This window comes from Phoenix dactylifera, unplaced genomic scaffold (assembly GCF_009389715.1).
Source record: "Phoenix dactylifera cultivar Barhee BC4 unplaced genomic scaffold, palm_55x_up_171113_PBpolish2nd_filt_p 001323F, whole genome shotgun sequence".
Taxonomy (NCBI): domain Eukaryota; kingdom Viridiplantae; phylum Streptophyta; class Magnoliopsida; order Arecales; family Arecaceae; genus Phoenix; species Phoenix dactylifera.
The window spans coordinates 38723-53100 of NW_024068654.1; the positions used below are offsets into that span (position 1 = coordinate 38723).

Consider the following 14378-nt stretch of genomic DNA (forward strand, 5'->3'; position numbering starts at 1 on the left):
CCCAAGAAAAACCTTGAGTCGACCCAACGTCGGGACCCCACTGTTATAAGGGGGCCCGAGAGCACATTTAGGGCACTGTTTGCCCTTTGTCTTCTTCCACAAGCCTAGCCCCCACTCTCCAATCTCCACTAAAACTCCTCCAAACAGTAGATTTCCTTAAGATCTTGGAAAAATGGGACCCAAACGAGCCGCAGCCAAGAGATCTGGAAGAGTGACTCAGGTCCAACAAGAGGAAAGGCACCCTACCGAGCCATCTCCCGTGTCCCCACGACGTGAGGCACGTGCGGAGGTACCTCCTCCTGCTTCCCCCTCAGTGATCCTTGCAAGATTTGCGGGGAGGCCGGTTACTACCGGGAGAAGGATCCATTCGGAGTTTTTCAATCAAGAAGGGTTTAGGATTTGGGAATGGATTCAAAGACAAGGTTGGGAGTATCTTTGCTCCCTAGATGTGGTCATCTACCCCGGGTTGGTACAGGAGTTCTATGCCTTCCTCAAGACTGGTTTGGGAGGGCTTGTATCCGAAGTTAGAGGGGTTCGAATCCGTGTATCCGAGGAGAGCTTGAGTGAGCTACTACACCTACCTTGCATAGGAGCCACTCCGGAGAGGCCAGAAGACAAAATGAGAGCTCTACAACTGATCATGGAAAATGAGAATTTCGATTTTTCTCAGAAGGTAATAGCTAGTTCTCTTTCCGCTGAAATGAGGTTGTTGCTCAATATGATAAATAGGATTTTATTTCCGAAGACCGGAAGATTTGATCTCATCTCAGAGCGAGATCTTGCTGTGATGGAGTGCATGATACGGGGGACTCCCCTAAATCTTCCGGCTATGATAGTGAGGCAGATGAGGAAGGTGATGTGCAGCAACAGAGTATCACTACCTTATGGTATGATACTTACATTGATCTTCCGTCAGCATGGTTTACCTCTCGAGGAGGAGGCATCCAAGAGTCTGCATCACACCGATACGTACACTGCACGGACACTTATACGCATGGGTTATGAGAAAGTGAACGGGCAGTGGATTCACACCGGTGCAGGCATACAGGGTGAGGCACCAGAGGGAGAGGCACCAGAGGATGAGGATGAGGAGCATATGGATCATCCTACTGCACCCTCAGAGGCTGGACCATCGTCATCTGCTCCTCCGACAGATACGGATGACTTCTGGAGCAGGATGACTGAGCTCATGTCAGCTCAGGCGAGGACTATTACTGACGGGCTCACGAGCCGACTGGACGCCCGATTGGATGTCATGTCTGCTGATATCAGTGATCTGAGGCAGCAGATTGGAGCACTCCGGAGAGAGAGAGAGCGACACATGGACCATCTGTGCCACAGGCTGCTGAGTCAGAGATATCGGCACAGAGTCATCCAGCTCGTCGTGCTCCACGCCAGACACAGTCTCACCAGGCTCGACCTCCCCTCGCCACATATACTAGGAGGATGAGGACTAGATCCCAGCCATTAGATTCTCCCTAGGCTGATCTTAGCATCTATGTTTAGAGCCTAGGCTAGATATCTAGTTCTCATATGTATCTTGCTTTTATATGTATCTTTAAATCTTGATTAAGGAACATTGTATCTGTTTTTGGTTTTTAACATTCATGTATGAAAATGTTCCTATTTTGATCAATGAAGTTTAAAGTTTGTTATTTATTGCATCTTTTCCCATATATATATTTTTTTGATGATAACAAAAAGGGGGAGAAGAAAAGAAAGAGTATATCAATTTAAGAAAAGAAAGAGTATATCAATTTAAGAAAAGAAAGAGTATTCAATTTAAGAAAAGAAAGAGTGTTTTATTTGATAAGTAAAGATAAAGTATTAATTTTGGGAGAAGTAAAGATATATAACAAAAAGGGGAGAAGTAAAAATAGTGTTTAGAGTATGTTAAGAAAAGAGAAATAAATGGGCAAACAAATTGAAAATCATATAAGAAAGCTTATACATCTAAGGGGGAGCAATTTGTAACAATGAAATTGATTAAATCAAAAATTTCCATCAAATTTCAGAATTTGGCACATATAAATTCAGAATTTGGCACGCACCTCTCGCACCCCGATACATAGCCTGAAACTCATACTTTATATCAAATTTTTGAAGTTTCATTGCTAATGAATTATAAATGAAAGGGGGAGCCATTCAAAAAGTCAAATTGGCAACATTTGAATGATATAGGGGGAGATTTCACAAGTATATATGAAAAGCTGAAATTCAGCAATTTAATCCCTTTTACAAACTGATTTTAAAGACAAGTATCAATAGGCTTATACTCTTTATTTTGTAATCATCAAAAAAGAGGAGATTGAGGATGATAGTGTTATTTTGATGATTAACAAGCAATTATCAAGAGCATGCTATAAGTTAATGTCACGACCCCCGCCCCGTTCCCGGCGGGCCGCCGCGACGGTCCTAGGGTGCGGGTAGGCATAAGGCCACCAGCCACCGCGTAGAACCCTACTACCTATCAATTATCAATAAATCTTGAAAAAATTGGCATGATGCATGCACAAAATGATCACTTTTCCTATAGTGACCTGTCAGGATTATCTCAATACATACAACACACTACCTGTCAGAGCAGCAATCACATAATCTGTTACATAATAAACCTGGACAATATATAGCAATACATTATCACAGGCACACAATTGATCTGCACACATATATATACCTGCTTTCCAATCCATCCATGGTCAAACCCATATCCACAACAGGATCTATGACTGTAACTATGCACTATATACAATAGAAGGTTTATAATACACCAAAAGGTATAAACCTCTATCTACATCATACTATACTATACTATGGAGCGGCACAGCTAATAGGCAATCTCTAACCCTGCTCTTCTCTATACAATACCTGCCCTGCAATCAAAAACACCAAACTGGGGAGTGAGTATATAAATACTCAGTGAGTGGAGTAGAGAGTACTATGCACATGAGACAAGATATAATCATGGCTCGAGGTGAAATCTCAAAATCAATAACAAGATGAACATGAACTCAACATAAAGAATATGGAGTAAATCATCAATATCACCACAATCACAATCAACTCATCTGAAGCATATATGGAATAATCGAGTAAACATATATACTACTCATGAATTTGCTCAACAGATCATAATGCTGGAACATACAAATCAGGTGTCAATATGCTGAATCATCAACAAGACAGCTATTGGGAGGTGGGTTTTACGCCCCAGGCGAACCAGCAACAACTCCCTGCTGTCACATGCATATGCAGGATAAGACACCATGCCAATAATATAAATGCTAGGTAGCTATCGGGAGGTGGGTTTTATGCCCCAGGCGAACCAGCAACAACTCCCCACTATCACATGCATATGCAGAATAAGACACCATACTGATAATATAAATGCAAGCCAGCTATCGGGAGGTGGGTTTTACGCCCCAGGCGAACCAGCAACAACTCCTTACTGTCACATGCATATGCAGAATAGGACACCATACCGATAATGTAAATGCTAGACAGCTATCGGGAGGTGGGTTTTACGCCCCAGGCGAACCAGCAACAACTCCCCACTATCACATGCATATGCAGGATAAGACACCACACTGATCATGTAAATACTGGCCAGTATCCAGAACAGAAATCCATCACACATCTACATACTAAACGGCACCTCGCGGGAATTCTACATCCGCGGAAGCCATACTGCACCTCGCGGGGTCTTACTTTGCCCGGCGGCAAGCAGAATATAAGTCGTAGGACCGGCCGATCCTACGCCTAGGGCCGTGTCCCCCCCTAGGAAGGGACTGGGCTCCGCCCACCCAGAAGGCTACTATGTGCACAAAGGCCGATGTTCAACCCCCATCGACTATAGGTGTCCTGCAGATACTGCCAAGCCATGTATAAATGCCATAATGCACCCTCCCAATACTCTACTAAAAAGGAGCATAATCAAGACTACCACTCACTCGATCATGACCCAATCATAAACTAACATCAGGGTTAGGAGTGAGGGTCAAGGAAGTACAATACAACTCAATATACCACTAAAAAAGCTCTACAAATCTTTGAAATAGAGGAAATGAAATCAATTTACAAAAGAAATCATTTCACAATTCGGAATCAATTTGATTACTCATCAACCCCTCGTAATTCCTCTCAATGTTCCCTCAAATGCATGTACATAATAATCAAGCATGGAGAATCAAGATTATAGAGGAATCTACTACAATATCAATCAATATGCTCAAGTGGAATCAATTCACACTTGGCGACATTCATGAAAATGAATTAAGGAAGCTCATGGTGCAAAGTACATGCCTCCCACTCACCTGTCAATCTGGCACATCCCTGATACGCCTCCAAAAATCTACAGCTGGCAGTGGGGAACTTCTTCCTCTTGTTCCCTAGCTTCTTGCCCAACTGATACATGCATTTACAATATATTTAGTTTTGTATCAAGGGCTATAATTAACGTGCCAATTATAATATAGGAGATTTTAATTGATTCAACTCCCCCGTTCTCTAAATCTTTTCTTTTCTTTCTTTTTTTTCTTTTTCTATTAATTAACTCATCATTTATGTATACTAGGGATTCCCTTGCATGAGTACAAGGTCCCTTTTAGCTTGATTTAGGCTTAATACTCTATTATAGCATGAAATCCCTTATTTTCCACCCGGATGAACAGTAACCCGGACCGACAGCCGGTTACTTCATCCTGGGTTTGATCCACTTTCCAAACTCCAAATTTGATGAAATTTTTACCTAACATTCTACACTCATAGGGGATTCCAAAGAGGTAAATGCATTGCTATCGGAGGTCGTTTGACCCCCTAAATAATTCGCCGAAGTTGGGACTTCGACACAGTTTTTCCGTAGTGCCGGAAAAATTTGTCAAAATTCGATTCTTCCTCTTTTAACCGCCTCTACAACCCTTATCCGACCCCTCTAGACTATATCCACCCTTTGTATAGCCTAATATCATCAAAAGACTAGATAGGGATGGATATTTACCTTTTTCTTTTTGGAAATCGAGGTCCTTGCGTAGAGGAGAAGAAGATCTACACTTTTTCCTTCAGCTGGCAGCGCAACCGGGATCTCCTTCCTTTTCTTTTTCTTCTTCTTCTTCCTCTTCCTTTCTTCCTTTCCTTTCCTCTCCTTCTTTTTTTTCCTCTCTGTTGCCGTCTGAGAACCCTCCCCCTCTCCTCTCTCGGTTTCATTCCAAAAGCCACAGCAAACCCCCTAATTAAATCACATCAAAACACTATTCACCCTTTTTTTAATATTATTAAATTCCCATTTTGCCCCTGCCACTTCAACGGATCTACAGTTATGCCATTAACTTTTGATTCCTTCCCATTTTACCCCTTATATCAATTTTAAATGACTATTCTATCCCTTTTTATATAAAAAAAAAAATTTTGGGGTTATTACAGTTAAATTGATATTTCATTTATAAGTTCATTACTCTCAGTATATTTGGTTAATTGAAAATAGATACATGGCCTTGTTCATTTGAATGAATCTAACCTTGAGAATGCAGCAAAGTGTGGATTGAGTCGACCCATAGGTTGATTGGGTCGACCCCGGCACATCAAGAAATCATCTGGCACACTCCTGCAAAAATGGCACAAATGAACAGTGAGTTGGGTCGACCCAAGGTAAGCATGAGTCGACCCAACCATGAAGAACCTCAAAATACAACTGAAGAATGCTCTCTGGATTTACTGAGAGGGTCGACCCACACAGTGGTTGAGTCGACCCAAGCTTGAGTCGACCCAAACCCTGAGAGGGTCGACCCAAAGGCAAGACAGAAAGACAGACAGAAAATGGTTCTCTGGAATTACTGAGAGGGTCGACCCAAGAAGAAGTTGAGTCGACCCAAGTGGACTTTGAGTCGACCCAAAGAATGGTTGGGTCGACCCATGGGAAGGAAGGCTGAAACTGAGGTTTCTGTGGTTTCTGAGAGGGTCGACCCAAGGAATGGTTGAGTCGACCCAAGGCAAAGTTGGGTCGACCCAAGGACAGGTTGAGCCGACCCAAACACGGGCTGAACAGTAACGGCTAGTTCTGCAACTGTACTTTTTGTCCTTCCCAAGGTGTGTAACGGCTAGTTTTTCAAATCTAACCATTGGGGCTTGTCCAAAGAAGGTGGGAAGCTATTTAAAGGGGCACTATTCATCAGAGAGATGATCTTTTGAGTAGAATATCAAAGAATACACAAGAAAATAAAAGTGCCCTAATCTTCTTCATCAAGAGCTTCATTCAAGAATCAAAGAAAGGGATTGAGCAGATTCAAAGAGGCATCAAGAGCTCCTTCCCCTCTTGAAGAGTGAAGCATCCTTGACAAAGAAGAGCAAAGCGACTTCAAAGCGATAAATACTTTCTAACTCTTCTTTGTAGTTCATATTGTTTTATATGCTCATTTAGGAGTTTAAATCTTTTCTTTTTATTTGTCAAACACTTTGTAAAGGTTCGTTGGTGAGCCCGCAAAACCAACAAAGGTTTTTGGTGAACCCGGAAAACCAAAGTGTAAAGGTTCGTTGGTGAGCCCGCAAAACCAACAAAGGTTTTTGGTGAACCCGGAAAACCAAAGTGTATAGGTTCGTTGGTGGGCCCGTAAAACCAACAAGGTTTTTGGATTGTGAGCCCGAAAAACAATCCAACTGTAATCCGCGAGATTATAGTGAATTCCCAAGGGGACGCTTGGGGAGTGGACGTAGGTGCTAAGGAGAGCACCGAACCACTATATATTGTTGTGTTTGTGTTGTGCTTGTGTTTACATTTATTCTTGCATCATCTTCTATCTTTACACTAGTTTAAATCATTCAAATAGTTTAAGAAAGCATCCACCGCACTTAATTAAGAAAACGTTTAAAGCACCAAAATTTAGAAGAAACCAATTCACCCCCCCCCCCCCTCTTGGCTTGTCACCTTGGGCAACATCCTGAATTCCATAGCCATGTGGTCTTTTAGTTTTTTTTGGTAGATGACTCTCGCCTCTAGCTGAATTGGATAAAATCAATAGAGAGATGGCATTTGGTTATCAAATTTCGATGGACCATACCTTGATTCCTCAAGCGGATGCTATGTAGATGGGAGAATGCTTGCCTTAGTTAAGCTCCACATGTCTATGGACACCTATGCTTGATCTAATATTTGATAATCATTCAATATGCATATGTTAATGCAAATATATAAGTTTTTGGTTCACACACAAATTTGGGACAAAAAACAGAGACATCATGTGGATGGTGCTCTTTTCCCTCTCCTTTGACCACGGTTCTTTCTCTTGTTATCACTTCCACATTCCGTGTTCCTCTCTGATTTATGCAATTGAGGTGCTAATTTGGGTGGTCGAACATGGGTCAAAGCAAGCATTTTATATAATTCTACTTAAGCTATTGATAGTGGATTAGTTGGGATTGCATGCTCCAATTTGTTTATAGAGTATGCCTTGAATTATATAGACCTGATTGCTTACTTCAATGACAGACATGCTCAATTTCGTTGGATTGGGCCTTAGATTTAGTAATATAATAAGAGTTTCTTGGATGTTTTAATCTATCAAGGGTCAAATTTATTATTTCTCTTTTATCTCAAGGAAAGAAAAGAAAAAGTATTGAAAATTGATGTTATATAGTCTGTATACTTAAATAAATAAAAAATGACCTTTCTATTATTGGAAACACTAACTTTAAAAAAAAAAAAAAACTATAGGTATCTTTAGTTTTGGCCAACATCAAGCAAAACCACCGAAGGGCGCTATTTGCTTGGCACGATGCTTTTATTACTAATATCATTTTAAATGAATTCCCCTTTCATGAGGTGAGTTCAATTCAGTGATTTTTGGTTCCTCATATAAGGTGATCCTTCTTGACTTGGAGAGGGATGCCGATTTGAATGACTGAAGGGTATCAATTACAACATTGACTGACATTAGTAGATTTCATGCCGCTAGATATGATTTTGGTGTTTGATAAGTCACTTCTGTGTAGGAATGACTTTGCAGCATATGACAGTGCCTTGAAGTGAAATTTTTCTCAAAATAAACTAGTATTATTGTTGAATTCAAGATATGTCAGTGTAATTTCTATGTGAAACTATTTTATCCACCCAATTTCTTTTTTTTCCTTCTCATTATTTTGTGGCTGAAGAAATCTCTAATCAACTTAATGATGATGGGAAAAGCGGGTCTTGTTATGATTGCTTTGAACCAAAAAGAGTAACCCTTGACACAATGAGGAGTACTAGTGGATTGGAAGGATGATTTCAGCCATCTCTTCCAATGGGTATGATGTAGACTCATAATTTAAAGTAGCAATTGCAAATCGTCATCGATTTATAAGTGATTGTAGGCTGTTCATGAGTCCAAATTTGGTTATGCTCTTTCCTCCATGTTTTTCCGATTGTATACCTGCTCATTTGCTATCATTGCACCTTTTCCACCAAAATTCAAAATGCCACAAAAAGAAGAGTCTAGTTATGAACACCCTTTTTCAGAAAATACAAGCCTTAGTGTATCACCTTTATGTCCTTGATCTTCGATGTTGTCTAGCTAGATGGTCAACTAATGTGCTATATCTTAATTTCTTCTCTCAAAGTAACATAGCAGTTACCGTAAGTGCTCTCTCAACGATACATACAGAAATGATATTTCGAGCTTTTGTACAACTTATATGAGAATGACAACTTACAAATTCGAAAACAAATTGGCCGTAACTTGTAGTTATTAAATTCGGCGCCTTGGTTTTAGTCTCTTCTCATATTTTAAAATTTACAATTTATTTCCATAGATTTATTGCTTGTTCCATAAAAGTTAAGTAATCATGGTTGTTTAATTGGCCAGGCAATTGGTGATAGTTTAGCTTTACAGCCTATTGTGATTGCTATTGTCTCTTCTTGTGCTCTTCCTATTTTATTGTATTTTAATTTTTTTTATTTATTTCCATGACTTTTTTCTTGCCTTTTCCATCAAAGTTAGGTAATCAGGGTTGTCAAACCGTCAAAGTGACCATAGGGAATAGTTTAGCCGTAGAGCCTAGATGGCTGAATAGGCAGCTTCACTTAGTACAATAGTCAATCTTTCTCTGATCTATGTACTTCATTTATGTCATTAGATTTTTTATTTTGCATTATATTTGACAAAATAGCATTTTAAAACACATTCAGTAGTACAAGAAATATTTTGTATTACTACTCATCAGTAATAAACAACATTTTCAAGACATTCTGATTTGTAAAATTTGGATGCTACCCACAGCATAAATAAGGAAAAGATATAGTAGTACATATTTGTATTGCTTTAGCTTGAATTTATAGATTGTTTGGCTTTCTTGGTCATTTAACTTGTGAAAGATAGAACCCGGGTTTGTGGTTTCAAAATAAAAGAATTTTCCGAATGCATATGTGAAGTGAGATATTGCTTTGTATGCGTACTGATGTAGGACAACTTAGGGGATGACCTACAATAGCATGGTGGGAGGAATTGGCGAATAGCTAATTTGTTGCCTTGCTGTTCTGTTGCAGAAAACAGGGCAGAAGCAAACACTTTAATGGATTGAAGGAAAGAGGGGAGCTTTCTAGGTCCATCCTAGGGTTTAGAGATAGTGTTTGTTGTTAGAAAAAAGTTTCAAGGGGTTTTAGGATTAAAGGAGAAGGTTTGATGTTGACTTGAAATTTAATTCAGGCAATAATACATATATTCACAGGTTTTTGAAGATAGGGAAAGACATGAGAAGTAAAGGAGTTGAGAGATGAAGAGGGAGAGGGGAATAGAAGACACTAGAGGCAGGGCGAGAGAGGGAGGAGAGAAATCACTTTCACAAACTCATACAATACAACCCATGACCACCCTTTCGTTTGCCGATACACTATGCGACTTGGGGATGGAGTAACCTAATAAAAAAGACATGCAAGCCTAATAAAAAAGACATGCAAGGACCCACCGACCACATATATTGAAAAACATGTAACTTGGAACCCAAGTAACGTGTAGGTCAAGTAATTTAAGGGCCAATTTAATCTCATATCCATTTTTTTAATTAAAAGTTAAAAAAATAGAAACTTGATACACGATTAATTTTGGACCATCAAATAATTTTGATGCTCCAAGTAGTTGGATGAGGGTTTAGATCATCATAATGGAAAAATTTGCCGCAGGATCTAGGCCCTTGACTTTATGATTCGTTTCCACTGCATGGATCTCATGCTTGAGATCTTGATGTTGCTTTGACACTTTTGATTCATCTCTGCATCTCCAAGACTCGATGAGGGAAACTAATATAAAATTTTCTTGTGATTGTATCCTCAACTGGTTGTTTCCGGGCCCTTGGATCTTCAGCCACAAAGCTTTTGATCATCTGATTGATGGTATTCTTTCACCAATGCACAAAATCAACAAGAAATAGATCGCTAAGATTCTTAGGATATGCAGGTTTGAAGGTTCGCCATTTGCCATATCTTCGTAAACGTATCTTCTGTGGAGACATTCTTGTTCTATGAATTTTTAATTGCAAGAACTTTTCTCTGGGGTGCTTCATTTCTTAATTTTTCGTACTTGTGATATGGCTGCTGCACAGCTGGAAGAAGCAGTACAGGAAAACAGCAATGCTTGTAAATGGTTGGGAAACAATTAACTATTTGACAGTATGGATGAGGTACTTAACTGAATTATGAGGGAACAATAATTAGATCAAATGGCGAACATTGTGCTCACTTTGTTGTGGAGCATGCTGTTAATGTAGCAGGCAACTGAGTTTTGATCACAAACCAACCCAGTTCTTAATTTAAGCGTCCCACCAAAAGTTCTTGGCGTAAACAATCATTATCAAATTTTACTGAATTAGCTGAGGATTGTTTGAAAATTTAATGCATTTTTTATTTCCTTTCTGGTGATATAACTGTCAGCTAAAGAACTGAATGAATGATTGCACTGTTTCCTCATTTTCTAAAATAGACATGTTCCCTCTGTAACGTTCGAAAAGTGAATTCCTTTTTTTTTTTTTTTTTGTGGCAAGGCTTCGCTTTATTATTCACCAGATCTTGTTTCTCCCATATTGATTTTTGATATTTTGTCTGAGTATGAGATGATTTTGTGCTTTTTTCAGTTGAAGGAATATAAATGCAATAATTTGGACGAATAATTAAATATATTTGATGCTGTTCTCTTAATCCAAAAGCTATGCTAGTAGAAACCATGAGCGTTCTTTTTTGTGTTACAGACTTACAGGCCTCTGTTTTATGTTCAACCATCCGTCTGACGTAACTTATTTTCTATGATGAGTAGATTTCACCTCATCAAGGTCTTTTAAGAGTCCGTGAGTTCACACTAGCTGAGATAGAGCACTTTGTGGGTCCTGAGGACAAATCCCACCCGAAGTTTGTTCATGTTGCCAACCTGGAGCTTTTGATGTTCCCCAGGGAGGAGCAACTAGCAGGGAAATCAGCCAAGTCAATGATCCTTGGTGAAGCTGTTTCAAAGGTTGGTTTCTTTGGCTACCTTATTATCACCTTTGTGCTGATCGTTTCTTCCTTTACCTTTATTTTATTTTGACATCTCTATTCTTCATTTGGTTTAGTTTCATTTAAATATTGTTTTAATTTCTTTTTGTAGGGAATAATCAACAATGAGACACTTGGTTATTTCATAGGACGGGTGTATCTTTTCTTGACTCGTCTGGGAATTGATAAAGATGGATTGCGCTTCAGGCAGCATCTGCCAAATGAGATGGCTCAGTTTGCTGCAGACTGTTGGGATGCGAATGCTCCTATGGTTGGATTGAATGTGTTGGGATTGCTGATAGGTCTGCTTATGATTTACTAGCTCATTTGGTACGTAATCAAGACCTGTTTGCGCCTAAGAATGCCGTGATGAGTTCTGATTGTGACAAATTATAATCTTATGCACCTCTTACAAAACTATTCTTCTTTTAAACACGTGAGAGGACTAGTTAGCAATGCATTGGGTCAGGTTGATTTGTGATTGGATTGAATTTGGGTCGTCATCAAAACTCTCAGCCCATACAACCCACAACGTTTGAAAAGAATAAACCCATACCAACTCATTTATCATGGGACCTGTACCTGACCTGCTATTAGGCTTCACTTCTTAGTTATATATCTTATAACTGAAATGAGATGGGGTCAAGAAGAGGTATCTAGGGTGTGGCATTGAGAGTGAGGAGAGGAAATTAAGGTGTTGAAGAAAATGTGATAAATCTTGAACATGCTGTCTACTCCACTTTCTCTTCAGTATTTTTTGTTTCCTCTCTTAACTATGAACATCCGCAGCTGGGTTTCAAGGGCTTGCTCAACCTCTGTTAACCTGTTGGATCTGAGGCTGAAAACCAAACCTGTTTATTTTGGGCAAGTTGGGGCAGGTGTTGGTTGGTCTTCATCAGAAACTGCCACACCTATGAAGAGTAAATGGAAAACAATTGCGAATAAGAAACCAAACCTTCTGTTATCTAAGACCAATATAATATGGTGCCCTTTTTACACTAGTTTGCAATTTTTCTACTAGTTTGCTTCATATGTAAATGGCCTTCAGATTTGCTTCTTTAGAACATTACACAAGCTCATGGCTTTGTGCTTCTTTTCAAAAGTTGATTGTTATTTTCATGTCTTGTCCAGCTTCATCTTGGCTATTGTTTACTTTTAGTTGCATAGAAACACAATCTTCTTATGTTTTATCATCAATTTGCTCCTAGACAGCTAGAACTTGGTTTGTGGATCGACAGTTTAGTAGATGATTGCATGACATTTAAATATACTGATTGTTGTGATTGTGCTGATGCAATGAAATATACAAGTCTACTTAACTAGAAACACTATACAGAAACAATAGCTTTTAAAGTAAGCTGCTTATAAATTACGATTTTGCTGGTGTTTTCTACAGGCAAGTCTATAGGGAAACGTTATGCCATATCGGATGAGCTTGGTGTCCCCTACGCCATAACTGTCGATTCGACTGCTAGTGTGACCATGCGTCAGAGGGACAGCAAGGAGCAGATCCGTGTAAGCATTGAGGAGGTGGTCTCAGTTGTGAAAAAAGTCACGGTTGGGCAAAGCACATGGGCTGATGTGCTCTGTAGATACCCAACCCACGTCGCTACACATGCTGATGAGTTGTGAAGCGGCTTCTGACGGATGAAGTGATGAAAGCAATTCCTTATCTTGCTGAATTTTCAAACTACTGGAACTTATTAGGCTATTATATTTGTTAAACGGTTGCACACAAAATTGTGGTGATGATCTAAGAGAGTAATATTTTGCTTTAATGTTCTCTGTTTTATCCACAAAAAAAAAAAAAAAAGGAAAAGTGCTGAGGCTGAAATTAAAAACTTCCGATACGAAAATCTCCCAGTTAATAAGCGCAGGCTAGGTCCTCATCTGCAACCAAGAGAAATTTAAAAGCAAAGGATAACTTTATATAAGGCCACAAAGGCTGCATAATAGGCAATGATACACCCAAAACCCTGTAAGGTGATTGTTGTACGTAGCCATATGAATCTAAATTATTTCCTTACATCAAAGTTAAATTGATATCCTGCACAAGCTTTTGACGGCAGCTTCTTATAGCCGGAAGATGTGCGGGTGACATACTCAACTTCAAGGCAATATTGAGGGCAGGCCATGGCTCTGGTGCCGCTTTGCAGCTCGGCGAGCAAGACCATGCCTCTTAGCATCAAACACCAAGCATGTAAAGAAAATAAACTGATTAGTTTCTAGCCGGTCCATGTATAATGATTGACATACCCGCATATGAGATGAGAGTAGTACCAGAAAGTAGGAGAAGCATCATAACTGAGAGTTTGGTGCTGGTCGTCTCTTCTAAGCTTGCTTTCAGACCTGGTAGATGGAGGTCAGGCTGGTATTTATAAGCCTGGTATGAATTTATGTTCTTAGTCCTAACACTAACGGATGATTAATTTGCCATGTCTGAGGCACAAAAAGTTCGACGATTCATCATGGAAATTCAATGGTGGATAGTGATGGCTAAGAGAAAGCATCAAGTTTCCTCGATGAGATGAGTGGTGGATTTTTCCAAATCTAACAATACTGTATATGATGTCCTGATAGATTTTGGTATCATCTTATGTTAGCAATATATCTCCTAACTAAATAAATAAATCTATAAATTCAATTAATAAAAAATCTTAAAGGAAATAATATACATGCATATCATTCGGCATCCAAATAATTCTATTTTAATACAAAATAATTCTATTCTAGCACAAAGTAAATCTATGCATTTAATAAGTTTATATCATAGAATTTCAAATCCTACCAATCTACTAATATTAAATTAAAAATAAAGGTAGAAGAAAGTAGCCTGATTGAAAGCAGGTCGAAGCGCGTAGACGCTGTCCCAAAGAAGTATTTGCCCCCACGT

General features: G+C 39.3%; 1 long non-coding RNA gene across 1 annotated transcript; it reads right to left on the reverse strand.

The window, feature by feature from the left end:
• Positions 1-13391: 13391 nt before the first annotated feature.
• On the reverse strand, positions 13392-13923 carry LOC120108410. The gene is made up of 2 exons (XR_005509777.1): positions 13766-13923; positions 13392-13663 (listed from the first exon to the last, which is right to left on the reverse strand). It is a non-coding gene; the product is annotated as an uncharacterized LOC120108410 (long non-coding RNA).
• Positions 13924-14378: the final 455 nt, after the last annotated feature.